At 41.6% G+C, this 14,024-nt stretch overlaps 1 protein-coding gene across 8 annotated transcripts in view; it reads right to left on the minus strand.

The window, feature by feature from the left end:
* The window catches only part of STX8 (syntaxin 8), a 252,964-nt gene that overhangs the window by 216,476 nt on the left and 22,464 nt on the right, over positions 1-14,024 (minus strand). The window lies entirely within an intron of this gene.

Consider the following 14,024-nt stretch of genomic DNA (forward strand, 5'->3'; position numbering starts at 1 on the left):
TGAAGAGTAGAAAGGGGTACGTCAGGGTGGTCCATAAAACAGAAGAATTCCAAGTGAGATGAATTAGCTCTCTGACAAATTTACAGTGACTGAGAGCCATCTGCTGGTGGGTGGTTACAATTCAACCTAAAATGCTCAGTGATGCCATGACTGACTTTTACTTATAAGCAACTCCTTCTGTGAGTACAGAAAGCACTCCCAAAAACATGTTTGGAAACAGAATGAATGAAAGTCAACAATATGCTTATATATTATGGAGGGATTTTCATAATGGCCATTCACAATGGCCCTACATCTCTGTCTCAGTGGTTGACCATCTGCCTTTGGCTCAGGTTGTGATCCCGGGGTCCTGGGATCGAGTTCCCCATCGGGCTCCCTACAGGGAGCCTGCTTCTCCCTCTGCCTGTGTCTCTGCCCCTCTCTCTGTGTCTCTCAGGAATAAATAAATAAAACCTTTCAAAAAAAATTTTTTTTACGACCAAGCACACTTGAACAACAGACGTATCTGACAGGTGCCCAACTGAGGTGAACAATTTGCATTTAAGCATTCAACATGATGGATGATCTCCATTTCTGTCTCAACTCTACTGTCCCCCCCCCCCTTTATTTGCTTCTGTCCTCACTCATAAAGATAAAACGCAGTAAAATATTCACTTAGTTGGGTAAGTTAATGTTGTTCTAGGACAAAGATGCAAGTGTGACAGAAAGAAATTTTTAGCTGGCAGAAGGATAACCAACAGTGGTAGAAATTTATGTTTGTCAGCTGATGTACAAAAACCCAAATCTGGCATTAAAAGACTGAGGGTGTCCGTGAATAATATGTATACATCCAAGACTCACTAAAGCCAAAACTACCCGCATGGTCATTATTTCCAACTATTTTAGATAGTTCCCATCTAAAAACTCAAACTCTTGAGATGGGCACCCATGCTTTCGACTGTGCTTTTCATTTTCCCTCTGGGGACAGGGTCCGGCAACCTGCAGGCACCCTGAGGTGGTATCTCTGCAGCCAGCTGGACACCAAGTATGCAGACTGGTACGTAAATGATCAGTCTAGAAAGAGGAGGGCTCAAGAAGGCACACAAGTAAGAGGAAAATATGCAAATTCTACCAAATGTACAATGGCTGTGTCAAGTCTCATTTCTCCCCCTGGTTTCTCAGTTCCTCCTGCCTCACCCAGCGTTCCTCCTGTCCTTATCTCCTAGACTGTGTGTGGCCCATAGCACAAGATTTAGCATTTAGGTATCAACTCTTCTACGTCATTCTCCATTGTTTGGTGCAGGACAAAAAGGCCTCTCCAAAGGGCATGCCATTCTTGGACTGCCCTCTGCTAAGAGCCGTGACAGCATGTGCTCAATACCATTTACCAAGCACTTCACAAAGGCATAAACATATGCCTTCACCTACGTTTATCTCACCTGGACTCCACAATATTTTGTAGAGTCATGATTATTTTTATAATCATTTTTATAAAAAATTGAGTCAAAATTCAAACCCAGGTTTTTAATACTGGACCCTTTATTCCCACCACTGAATTACACATGCAGAGTTCATACTATGTGGCTTGAACATATGGAAGGAACGCTGTGTGTTACGTACAAGTATCAGGAAGAAGGAAAAAGTACTTGAAGTCAGTGAGAAATGAACCAATGGGGGTCCCTACAAGGGAACCATGGTAGGAGACCAAAACTGAGAGAGAGAGAGGGCTCAAGAGACAAAACCTACAGCAAATGACAAGGAGACTTGAGTTCTAGTTTTTTTTCTCCCATTTATTCACCTTGGGCATGATGGCTTCTTTGAGGCTCAGTCTCCCCATCCGCAAACTGGCCCTCCTCTCTCCTCTCTTACACCACAAAAATTATTATGAGGCTCAAATACTATCTGAACGTGCTTGGTAGGCAAGAGAGGCAGGGAAAAAGAGAAAATCCTTTTTAATAAATGAGAAAATGCTTTTTTCAGTTTCTTACACATTTTCATTTATAAAAAGCCCACATTGGAAAGTATTCAATAGGTTTGTTTTTTTTTAATCAACATAAGTAACTTATAATACAGTGTGTATAGGTGACTCTTGGGTTCTTCCCTCTGCTTCTTCATAGACTAGAATTTTCTACTTTTTCAATTCCCATGTGGTTTTCATCATGTAAAATTAATACACAAAGGGGTAGGGAATCTTTTTATCTTCCTATGAAAAAGTGACAAATATATCAGGTGGTTAAAGGACTGCGATTCAAAACAAGATACCATTTTTCACCTATCGAATGGACAAAACTCAACCAGTTCTATAAAAGGGCTGCCCCAGGGACACCTGGGTGGCTCAGTGGTTGAGCATCTGCCTCTGGCTCAGGGCATGATCCTGGGGTCCTGGGATCGAGTCCCACATCGGGCACCCCATGGGGAGCCTGCTTCTCTCTCTGCCTATGTCTCTGCCTCTCTGTCTCTCATGAATAAACAAATAAAATTTTAAAAATATTAATAAAAAATTAAAGGGCTTCCCCATATGGTGCTGGGGAGAATGAGAGCCATTGGGACTTTCAGAAACAGACATGGCAGTGCCTGTTGAACCTGGACACCCATGCCCTTCGTTCTAGTGACTCCACTTTGGGGAGAAATTTCTACAGAAATAGAAGCCACATTCACCATGGGTCCTGACACATTTTACTCGTCATAGCAAAAACCTAAACAACTCAGTATCCATCAGATGGGGAGTGGTTGGATGAATGACTGCATATTTACATTGTGGAATAATGCTGCCACTGAAAAGAATTTGTTAGATCTATGGATTTGGAGGACTGTCCAAATTTAAATGGAAAAGTAAATTATGGAGTAATCTGTATCGGACAACTGTCTTCATTAAAAAGGTTGGGAAAGGAAAACGTTTATGTGTATAAATCTATTTGTAAATATTTGTATAAACACAGATACAGGTGGAAAAGGAAAGTGTCCAAACAGTTAACACTAGTTACTTTAGGATAATGGCACTAGAGGGAAAGAAAGGGAGAGAATTAATTTTTGGCTACGCCTCAGTACAGTCTGACTTGTTATAATGAGCCTGTATTGCGTTTGTAATTTGTTTCAAATCCAATTAAGGACGACTCACTTCCTCAGAGAGGAAGATCAAGGGGAGGGGAGATATTAGGAGAATGATGACCCCTGACGTAGTGAAGATGGATAGAAAGTGCTGTTGAAAGTATCCTTCTGGAGATGCCTGGGTGGCTCAGCGGTTAAGCATCTGCCTTCGGCTCAGGTTGTGATCCTGGGGTCCTTGGATGGAGTCCGCATTGGGCTCCCTGCAGGGAGCCTGCTTCTTCCTCTGCCTGTGTCTCTGCCTCTCTCAGTGTCTCTCATTAATAAATAAATAAAATATTAAAAAAAAAAAAGAAAAAAAGCATCCTTCTGTTTTTAAAATTAAGAGTAGGAAACAAACACTAATATCAAGAAATGCCAGAATCGAACTTTTTTTTCTCCGGCGGGGGCAGGGGTGGTGGTGGTGGTGGTGGGGTGGCAGGGAGAAAGAGTAATGGGAAAGAAAGATCTAAAGGTAAGAAAAGATGATGGAGGGACAGGGAGAGAGAAGCAAGAAGGGGCAGATAACCCGGGCAGGAGTCTACAGTCACCCAGGGGGAAGTTTTCAAATGACAAACAGGGCTGCAGTGAGCAGAGAAAGGAAGGAGGATGATGTTGGGGATGGAATAGAAGGGTGACCTGGCTCCTTTTCTGACGGTGGGCAGAAAGAGCAAGCCAAGCACTCCCCCGGCACTTTCACAGAAGAAAAACCCTAACTTCACAAAATCTACCCACTAGGAAGACCTGGGTAAAGTTTTCCCCCAGTTCTACTGACTCACATCTCCATCTTGTGGTCTGTTCAGGACACAGATCTTAGTGTGCATACGTGTGTGTGCGCGTGCACACTGTGCATGCAAAAGCATCAATACATATGTACGTGTTTATGTATGTATACTCACACATTAAGTATGGTTATATATAACTATATCCATTTATAAGTTTTATGAGCAACGATGTGTTATATGAGCATACATTGTATTACTAATTACTTATTACATATTATATATTTAAGTATATATACATATATAAGTGTACATAGACACAGGTATATACATACTTATCTGCATGTGTAATATGTTATATATAATGTATGTACGTATACTGGTACTTACATACATATTTTTAAGTTCAATTAGAACATGTGAACAGAAAAGTCATTAAGTGTACAGCTCAAAGATAATTTGTGAAGTGAGCACCCACAGTTAGTCACTACCCTAGCAAGAAACAGAGTGCTAACAGAACACCAGGATCTCTCCTGCCCTCTTATGGCTCACTGCTTCCCACAAAGGGACCCACTTCCCTGATCTGTAATATTGCAATGAAGCTTTGCCTTTACAGGAATGGAATCCTAGAGTACGCGCTCATAAGTCAGACTCATTTTACTCAATGTGGATGTTTGTTAGATTCATCCATGGTGTGGCATGTAGTTCATTTTTTCTCACTTTCTGGGTAGTATCACTGCATAAATATGCCATCATGTATTTATATAGCCTAGTGTAGGTATTCACTGAGTCGTTTCCAGGTGGGAAGACTAATAACACTGATATAAGCAGTCTTATTCATGCTTTTGCACAGCTCAGTTTTAGGAGATACAGTTTTCCAAAGTGGCTGCAGAATTGAGAGTTTCAGCAGCAGTGTGTGAGAATTCCAGCAGCACTTGACCCGTCTGCCATTTTAATTCCTGCCATTCTGGTAGGTGTGATGGTCTGTTATCATGGTTTTGCTTCGCACTTTCCTTATGACTAGTTAAGTTGCACATGTTTTCATATGCTTACCAGCAATTGGGTATCCTCCTTTGTGATGTCCAAATTCTAGTCTTCTGCCTCTTTTTCCTAATGGCTTGTCAGTCATTTTCTTAAATTATAGGAGTTCTTTATATATTCTGGATACAACAACAATCTGGTATCAGATAAACGCACTATAAATACGAATTCTTGGGGATCTCTGGGTGGCTCAGCAGTATAGCGTCTGCCTTCAGCAGGGTGTGATCCTGGAGTCACGGGATCAAATTCCACATTGGGCTTCCTGCATGGAGCCTGTTTCTCCCTCTGCCTGTGTCTCTGCCTCTCTCTCTGTCTCTCTCATGAATAAATATAATCTTTAAAAATAAATAAATAAATAAATATGGTTCTCATTCTGTGGCTTGTCTTTCGTGCTTTGATATAAGCAGAATTTCTTATTTTAAGGGAGTCCAACTTATCATGTGTTTCTTCTATGTTTAATGCTCTAAGTATCCTATAAGAAATACTTGCCTGTCCCAAGGCCATAAAGACATTCTTTTATGTTTTCTCCTATGAGTTCTCATTTCACCTTTTGCATTTAGATCTACAATCTTTTTGGAACTGAATTTTATAGACAGTGATGCAGAGGCTGATTCTTTTTCACTCGTATGCTTCTCTAGTTGACCTAACATTATTTATTGAAGAGACTATCTTTTCTCTACTACACTGCAGTGCACCTTTGTCATGAGTCAAGTAGCAACGCATGTGAACTCTGTATTGTTCCACTGGTTTACTTGCCTATCCTTGTGTCCACATCACAGTGCAGCTTTATGGTAAGTCCTGATAACTGATAACGTGAGCCCTCATGCCTTTTGTTCTTCAAAACTACCTTGGCTTTTCTTGGCTCTTTTAAATGCCATATAAAGTTTAAAATCATCTTCTTAAATGATGAAACTGAAAAAGTGGCTTGGGTGGGGGCACTTGGATGGCTCAGTGGTTGAGCATCTGCCTTTGGCTCAGGGTGTGATCCCGGGCTCCTGGGATCAAGTCCTGCATCAGGTTCCCTGCACGGAGCCTGCTTCTCCCTCTACCTATGTCTCTGTCTGTCTCTCATGAATAAATAAATAAAATCTTTAAAAAAAAAAAAGTGGCTGGGGACTCTGAGTTTGTTCTGAACCTATAGGTGAATCTTGAGAGAGCTGACATCTTTACAAGATTGAGTCCTCCAATCCCTGAACATGGTATATCTTTTAGTTTTTCCTTAATTTCTCTAAACAATGTTATTATAGTTTTGAATGTGGAGGTTTCATATACCTTTCTTTGACTTATTCCTACATATTTCATGTTTTTAATGCTATAACAAATAGCATCTTAAATTTTTTTATTTGATATTTCTTTGTCATCCAGCTTTCAAAACCTGTGGAGAAGCTACCATGCTACTGCCTGTGGACAGACTATATTCATTACATCTCACAGGGTATCACTGGGTAGCTTTCTCGACTTGTTCAACAGCATGGAATTGCAATAACTAATATTTATTCACATCTCAAGGTCTTTAGATTCACTTGCTTCATCAGTCATCCAAATGGATAATCTTTTTCATACTCAGTATCTATTTAGAAATTGGGCTGCTGGTCTGGTAGAGTTCCTTTCCTATTCCATGGAGAGAAAAAAAAAATCTGGACTAAAATGACTACAGAGATCCATTCAAGTGGTCATCAGTCTTGTGAGTACATACATCACCAAAAAACTTTGAATAGCTTACTCTGTCAAGCTCTGAAATACTTCCAAGACATTTAAAAGTATTAGTTTAAACATTCTGCTTCATAATCTCCAAGTTACCCCTATAGAGCTAAAAAGATAACGCAAAGAGTCAAGAGGGCATGTTATACTATAATTCATGTTAAAAATAAAAGAGGCAAGAGGTAGATGGGAGGGGTGTGTATGTGTGTGTGTGTGTGTGTATGTGTGTGTGGGCGTGCACCCTTGTATATATGTAGAATCTCCCAGGAAGGACACATAAAAAACTATTAGAAGTGGTTGCCTCTGGGGAAGAAATGAGGAACTTCACATCTGTTGGAAGTGGGAAGGCGCTCCAATTTTCATTGATTACTCTTTTGTACAATCTGTGTGTTTATAACACAATCCACCACTTTCAGATTAGGTTCACATTTTTAAAAATTCTGTCAGTTCCCACAAACTTCTAGAATATCCCAAAGTGTCAACATTTTGGCCTAACCCTTCAACCAAACTGCCTCCTCCACAAAAGGAGTCACAAGAACTACTGTCATATGACATTCTCCATTTTTCTCCCCAAAGAAACACGGTCACTGTACACGCTGCATGACTGCTACTGGACCAGTGGTTAACATAGAAAAAAATGTACTAAGACAATATATATTCCAGACCTTTCAGGTCAGTCCCTACTCCAAATAGTCCCTCTTGTCACATGAAGTATCAGTCCACACATCAAATTAACCTATTGCATTTCTCCAGATCGTGGAGACAAGGTCAGAAGCTCCTACCTCCCAAATGAGAGTTAAACATTACCTAACGTAAAATGCATGAGATCATCTGTCTGCAGAAGAAACCAACTCTATGGAACTGCATAAATGCATCACTATAAGAACCATGTTGAACTTCAAAAGCGTATCTCTTAAACCTCTCCAGAGAGCCAGGTGGTAGTGGTAAATATTGCGGCTTCCTTAAAAAGCAAATTGAAGGTTTAAAGTCTAAGTCCCACGTGAACCTAAATAAAATCACCTAGAAGGGCAGTGAACTACCACTTCCCTGGGACTTCAGGAACAGATGTGATAGGAGATGAAGGTCCTTAGTGAGGTCACAGAACTTAAGAACCTTCCATGTCTGGTGTCAGAGGGTACTTGAAAGATGTAGCAAGTTACTGCTGCTGGAAGGGCTGTGGGCAAGGGTTGATGTGGTCACTACAGCTTGCCCACCCAACTCTGCTAAGTCTCTTCTCACTCCTTATCAGAACCTTGATTCTGTTCAAGGCTCCACTGCTCGGGGAACATGAGCCCATCCTCAGTCTCAGTTCAGGGATCCGTGTCTCCGGAGCAGACCTAAGCCAGTCATGGCAACTCTGTTCTTCCACGGCTTCTGGCATAACCTGGCATGTGATGCTAGCCCAACTTAGTTCTATTTTGGGCCGGTTTATGGATTGGGAAGCTTCCAGGAACTGTTTCCTTTCTTTTAGAAAACCAACAAATATAACTAGAAATCAACTTTCTGTTGATTCTACAAACATCAGAGCACTAAGAAAGTAGTTATAGGGATCCCTGGGTGGCGCAGCGGTTTGGCGGCTGCCTTTGGCCCAGGGCGCGATCCTGGAGACCCCGGATCGAATCCCACATCAGGCTCCCGATGCATGGTGCCTGCTTCTTCCTCCGCCTGTGTCTCTGCCTCTCTCTCTCTCTCTGTGACTATCATAAATAAATAAATAAATAAAAATTTTTTAAAAAGTAGTTATAATATTAATAGCGTATGAACAGCTTCTATATAATCAAAAATCAAAAAGCGTGAGGGCATGAAAAAGTGAATTTGAAACCACCAAAAACATAAAATACCTAAAATTACATTAAACCAGAAACATGTACAGCTCCCTTGAAGATGTTCTGAAAGCCCTGAAAGACAGCTTGACCCGATCGAGACACATCCCATGTTCCTGGAGAGGAAGGTTCAACATTATAAAAGGTTTTAAGATTTAATGGAATGCCAATTTTAAAAATAGTTATTTTTCCCTTTTTAAAAAACCAGGTTAGCTGATTCTAGAATTCATGTTTTTAAAAAAAATCAAAACTCTTAAAAAAGAAGTGTAATGACAGGAGGCAAGCCCAATCATGTATTAAAACTTATAATAAAGCCTCGAAAGGAAAGGTGCTAGCACATGAGTGGTCACAGACCCCTAGAATACACCACAAAGTCCAGAAACAGATCCAAATACATATCTACCCAGATGTATTATATTAAAGCACATCATCTCAAAATTTGTGAAAATGGATCATTCAATGAAAAACATAGTAAAAAAAATAGGGTAGCCAATTAAGAAAAAAGTGGGATTCATCCTCTTCACCAAATTAAATTCCAAGTAGATTAAGTAAGGTTATAAAATAAAATCATGAGAATACTAAAAAGAAACAGAGGAGAATTTCCCAATAACCTATGTTCATTACAATTATATACAGTAACTACATAAAACTCTATTACAAAATAACTATTTTATGGGCACCTGGGTGGCTCAGTCGATTAAGCATCTGCCTTCAGCTCAGGTCATGATCTCAGGGTCCTGGGATCGAGCCCTGCATCTGGCTCCCTGCTCAGTGAGGCATCTGCTTCTCCCTCTACCTTCTCAACCCCCTGCTTGTGCTTGTTCTCTCTCACGTTTCTCTCTCTCTCTCTCTCTCTCTCTCTCTCTCAAATAAATAAATAAATAAATAAATAAATAAATAAAATATTGGAAAAAAGAGAAATAACTATCTTCATATATTAGACTGGAATAGGAAACCGAAGTTTAATAACACTGTCTCTGGGGCAAACTATGGAAACAGGCACTCACACGAATGGCTAGTACAAGTCTACACTGGTTCTATGAGAGTTACAAGGGCATATGCCCTCTGATCCAGCCATCCTACTTGTAAGAACCTATGTAGAGGCAGACTTTCCCATGTGTGAACTTCCTTCTGTATAACCACCATCTTTTTGTAGTAGAAAAAAAGTCTATGTATTAAGCACATATGTATTCATATAAAATATATGTGTAACAGACAAGAAACAATACACACATGTGTTAACAGGAAGCTAGTTAAAGAAATTATGCCACATGCATATAATGAAATATTATAAGGCTATGAAAACAAATGACAAAACCTGCCGGTTTGGGAAGCTCTCTAATATATATTAGTTGAGGTAATCAAAAAGTATTGTAGAATGGTATGTACCATTTGTGTAAAAGATGGAGGGAAATAAGAAAACATATTCACATTTGATTGTATATTCCTAAGAGAACTTTGGAAGGATATGGCAACGATTTTTAAGATTGATATTTGTGTCCAGAAGTGGGGAACAGAGCAGGAGGGAGGCTTGTCACCAAATACTGTTAAATGCTTTTTAAATTTCTCAGCCATGTGAATATATTACTTATGCACGTATGCACTCTTTAGCTACTTCCTAGTTCTAGAAAAGTAGATTGCTCATATGTTAATAACTTTAAGCAACATATAATATAAACCTATGACACTTTAGGAAATCCAGGCATAATCGGATACAAATCATCCTTCTTATAACTCAAGCTTTAATTGGAAATAAAAGTTTCAGTGACTTAAAATGGGGTGCTTTTAATGTAAAATTTAATGTAGATTTTTCTTTTGCCCACCTTGGCTTCTCAATTCAGTGACACTGACCTGAAATGCAAGCCGGAAGTATCATACTTTTATTTAACAGCATCAAAGAGAGAGATCTGGAATCAAATGTAAAGTTCACAAAGAAAATGTGAACATTCCACTATCATCCTTATTATTTTGATTTTAGCAATCAGTCTCCTTATTAATTAATATGCCATTTCTGATACACAGCTACCATCTCAACATCTAAATAACTTCCTATTTCCTATAATCTTCAATATAGTTGGTAGTGTGAGGATTAAAGCTGAGCCAATTAGCCACCCACTACAGCCGAGTTAATCACATAATCTTTGAGATGCTCACCGAGCAGTGGACTATGCAAGGATTTTTTTTTTCCTCTCTTGACAGACAAAGATTTAACTAATTGTGAGACTCAGCAATGCTCTCAGATATAAAGGGCTGCAGGATTTTAAATCAGAAGCTGTGTCCCTGCTTTATAAGTCACAGCTTATCTTCTAAGAGACATTGTTACACAGAGGCTTCTTTAACAAGTTTCCAAATGCCCTTAATTAGCCAGCCATTGCTTGCTTACACCGCGGTGGTACATCAAGGTTTGATGCTTTCGAATAATGATCGGTAATCCGCAAGGTATAAGGAAGATTCCATCACATGACAGCTCCACATTCAATTGCATGATTGCCACATTAATGTCTGTTTAAGGGAAATGTTAATCCAAACTGAGGTCTGACAATACTCTCCTCTCCTTAATAAGGCCACATTTGAGGAGGAATGGGAGGGGTAGGCTAAGGGTTAGGGAGCAGGCACGAGGGGACCAGGGTCACACAAAGGAAATCAGAAGCAGAGGGAGAGGCAGGGGCTCCACGTGAGTCCCCATCAATCAGGCAAACTGGTCTTGTGCTGTGGCCGCCAGTTATCCTGGGGCTCTGAGATACTGGTGAGCAAATGAACCCCCATGTTGGCCACAAGGAACACATTGTGGTGGCTGTCTGGCGTTAATGACAAATCCTGCCAGAGAGAGTGTGTCGATCACATTTTTAAGTTCTGTGAAGGCTTTCTGGCCAATGTATTTCTGTACCTCGTGACCTAAGGCAAAGACATGTGCCGCTGCCCAGCACACCCCCAAGTGACAAAGCACCGCACCTTGCATAAAGAATAACAGAGGTAAACAAAAATGCTGGAGGAAATCTAGAGATTGGAGAAGTAGAAAAAAAATGTTAGAGGAGCCCAGAACCAGGAATTGACCATGTGGAGGACTGAGGAGGGCTTTGTGAGCCCGAGGAACTGGCTAGCAGAAAAGGGAATGAGGTTTCTCCAAAGACTGAGCTGAAAGGTCCCTAATGGCCAGTATCAGAAACGACCAGGCATTCTGATGGTCAAGAGGCAAGAGGGCAAGCTGAGCTGTGAACCCAAACTCCTTATGTCTACGTCTGAATTCAGATCCTCAGAAGGCTAGTGAGAGAATTATGAGCGTACGAGAAGTTGGGGAGGGCCAGACAGGCCTCAAGTGTGGGGGTTAGGGGTACAGAGGGCAAAAATAACACCCTGACGTAGGCAGGTGAATGGACTCAAAGACCGGAGACTCTGACTTCTAAGCTAAGACAATCTACTTCTAGCAATTGACTTCAACATTCATTCATTCGCTCACCATACACTTATTTCCTGTCCCTGATGAGTCTGCAGTGATGCTATCATTTCTGCCAAGCTGGGGGAACAGTGTCGTTGGAGTGTCCATTTCACGGCCCAGAAGCAGATTTCCCAGGGATTTTCCTACATAGTATTTGAGAATGCTCTCATCTAGCATGCATCCTCTCATTGATCAGATTCTCCTGGAATGTCTGTAAAGCCTCGCAATTTCAAGACTGAGTTCTGGGCTGAACTGTGTCCCCACAAAAATTCCGATGCTGAAATGCGGACCCCTAGTACACAGCTCAGGACACAATGATATCTGGAGACAGGTTCTTTAGAGAGGTAATTAGATTAAAATGAGGTCATAGGGTGGGCCATAATCTAGTATGGCTGGCACCCTGAAAGGGAATTTGGATGCTGACGCACAGAGAAATGACCATATGAAGTCAGCCATTTACAAGCCCAGAGGAGAGGCCTAGAGCAGACTCTCCGTCATGGCCCCAGAAGGAACAACCCAGGGACACATGTGTGGCTCAGTGGTTGAGCAGCTGCCTTTGGCTCAGGTCATGATATTGGGGTCCTGGGATCAAGTCCCACATCGGGGTCCCCACAGGGAGCCTGCTTCTCCCTCTGCCTGTGTCTGTGCCTCTCTCTGTGCCTCTCATGAAAAAAAAAATCTTAAAAAAAAACAAACCCAAAAACCTATTGTTGGCCAGACTACTAACTCAACCCCACAAGTACATGATCCTGACACCTGTAAGCCTCTGTTTTTACTTTTTATTTATAAGCCTCTTGTGTGACTCTGATACGAAGTGCCGCTGTTAGGAACAGAGGATATAGAGCCGTTGTTTCTCAAATGGTAAGGTACATTCAGATCACCCAGAGATCTTGTTAAAATGCAGATTCAGGGGCACCTGGCTGGCTCAGTGGGTAGAACACATGACTCAACATCACTGTCCTGAGTTCAAGCCTATTAAAAATAATTTTTATTTTTTTATTTTTTTATTTTTATTTATTTATTTATTTTTAATACAGGTTCAGAGACGCCTGGGTGGCTCAGTGGTTGAGCATCTGCCTTTGGCTCAGGTCATGATCCTGGGGTCCTAGGATCGAGTCCTGCATCAGGTTCCCCGCAGGGAGCCTGCTTCTCCCTCTGCCTGTGTCTCTGCCCCTTTCTGTCTCTCATGAATAAATAAATAAAAGTCTTAAAAAACAAAAACAGATTCAGGAGGTTTGGGGGCAGGGTCCAAGAATCTAACTTGGACTTCTAACACACCTCTAACACACTCCCAGGTGGCAATGACGCTTGTGCACAGGTTACATTTTAAATAACAAGGATATGGAGACGATCACGGGAGAGAAGACAAGTAACAAGCAAGAGGGGACTAAAATACCCACAAAACCTACAAAGACCTCGCACATATAGTAGCCTCTTCAGCTTTTGTAAATGACACCATGTAGAGCACTAAGCAGAGCTGGGCACATGACATACTCTTGTCGGGAATGGGGTAGGTAACTATTACCGTCCATCACTGTCACCACCTCCATGACCACAAAGCAGAGGTACGTAGATGCACCCCCCTCCCTACTGCCTCTCCACTTGGCTCTGCCGCCTGACTGTGCCTCTGTTCACTGTCTGGACTATAAAGATCTCTTCCTTCCGGGTAAAGGCCCTTCCTGACAGGTGGCACCAACTCTACACTACAGATTTCCTTGCTCATGTGTTCCATGTCACCAGCTCTGGACCACCGCCTTCATCCACCACACACGGGCAGAGAGACAGCCACCCCACCCCCAGGTTTCTTACAAACCCTGCCTGGGACACAACTCCTCCCTCCCTGGCTTTACTTCTCCATTGAAACGACTTAAGATTTCATTTAGCTTCCTATCTTTCATAATCTCTTTCTAAAAACCCAGGATCAGGGGCACTTGGGTGGCTCAGTGGTTGAGCATCTGCCTTTGGCTCAGGATGTGATCCTGGGGTCCAGGGATCGAGTCCCATGTCGGTTTCTCAGCAGGAAGCTGGCTTCTCCCTCTGCCTATGTCTCTGCCTCTCTCTCTGTGCCCCTCATGAATAAATAAAATCTTTAAAAAAAATAAAAACACAAAAACCCAGGATCACATGCTCCTGAGAAGTCTGGGGCCCAAAGGAAACTGCTGCATCCTTGCCCCAGGGCAATGGTCTGCAATCCTGGCTGCCTACCAGACTCACCTGGGATCCTCCATGCACCCCCTT

This window comes from Vulpes vulpes, chromosome 12 (assembly GCF_048418805.1).
Source record: "Vulpes vulpes isolate BD-2025 chromosome 12, VulVul3, whole genome shotgun sequence".
Classification (NCBI taxonomy): Eukaryota; Metazoa; Chordata; class Mammalia; order Carnivora; family Canidae; genus Vulpes; species Vulpes vulpes.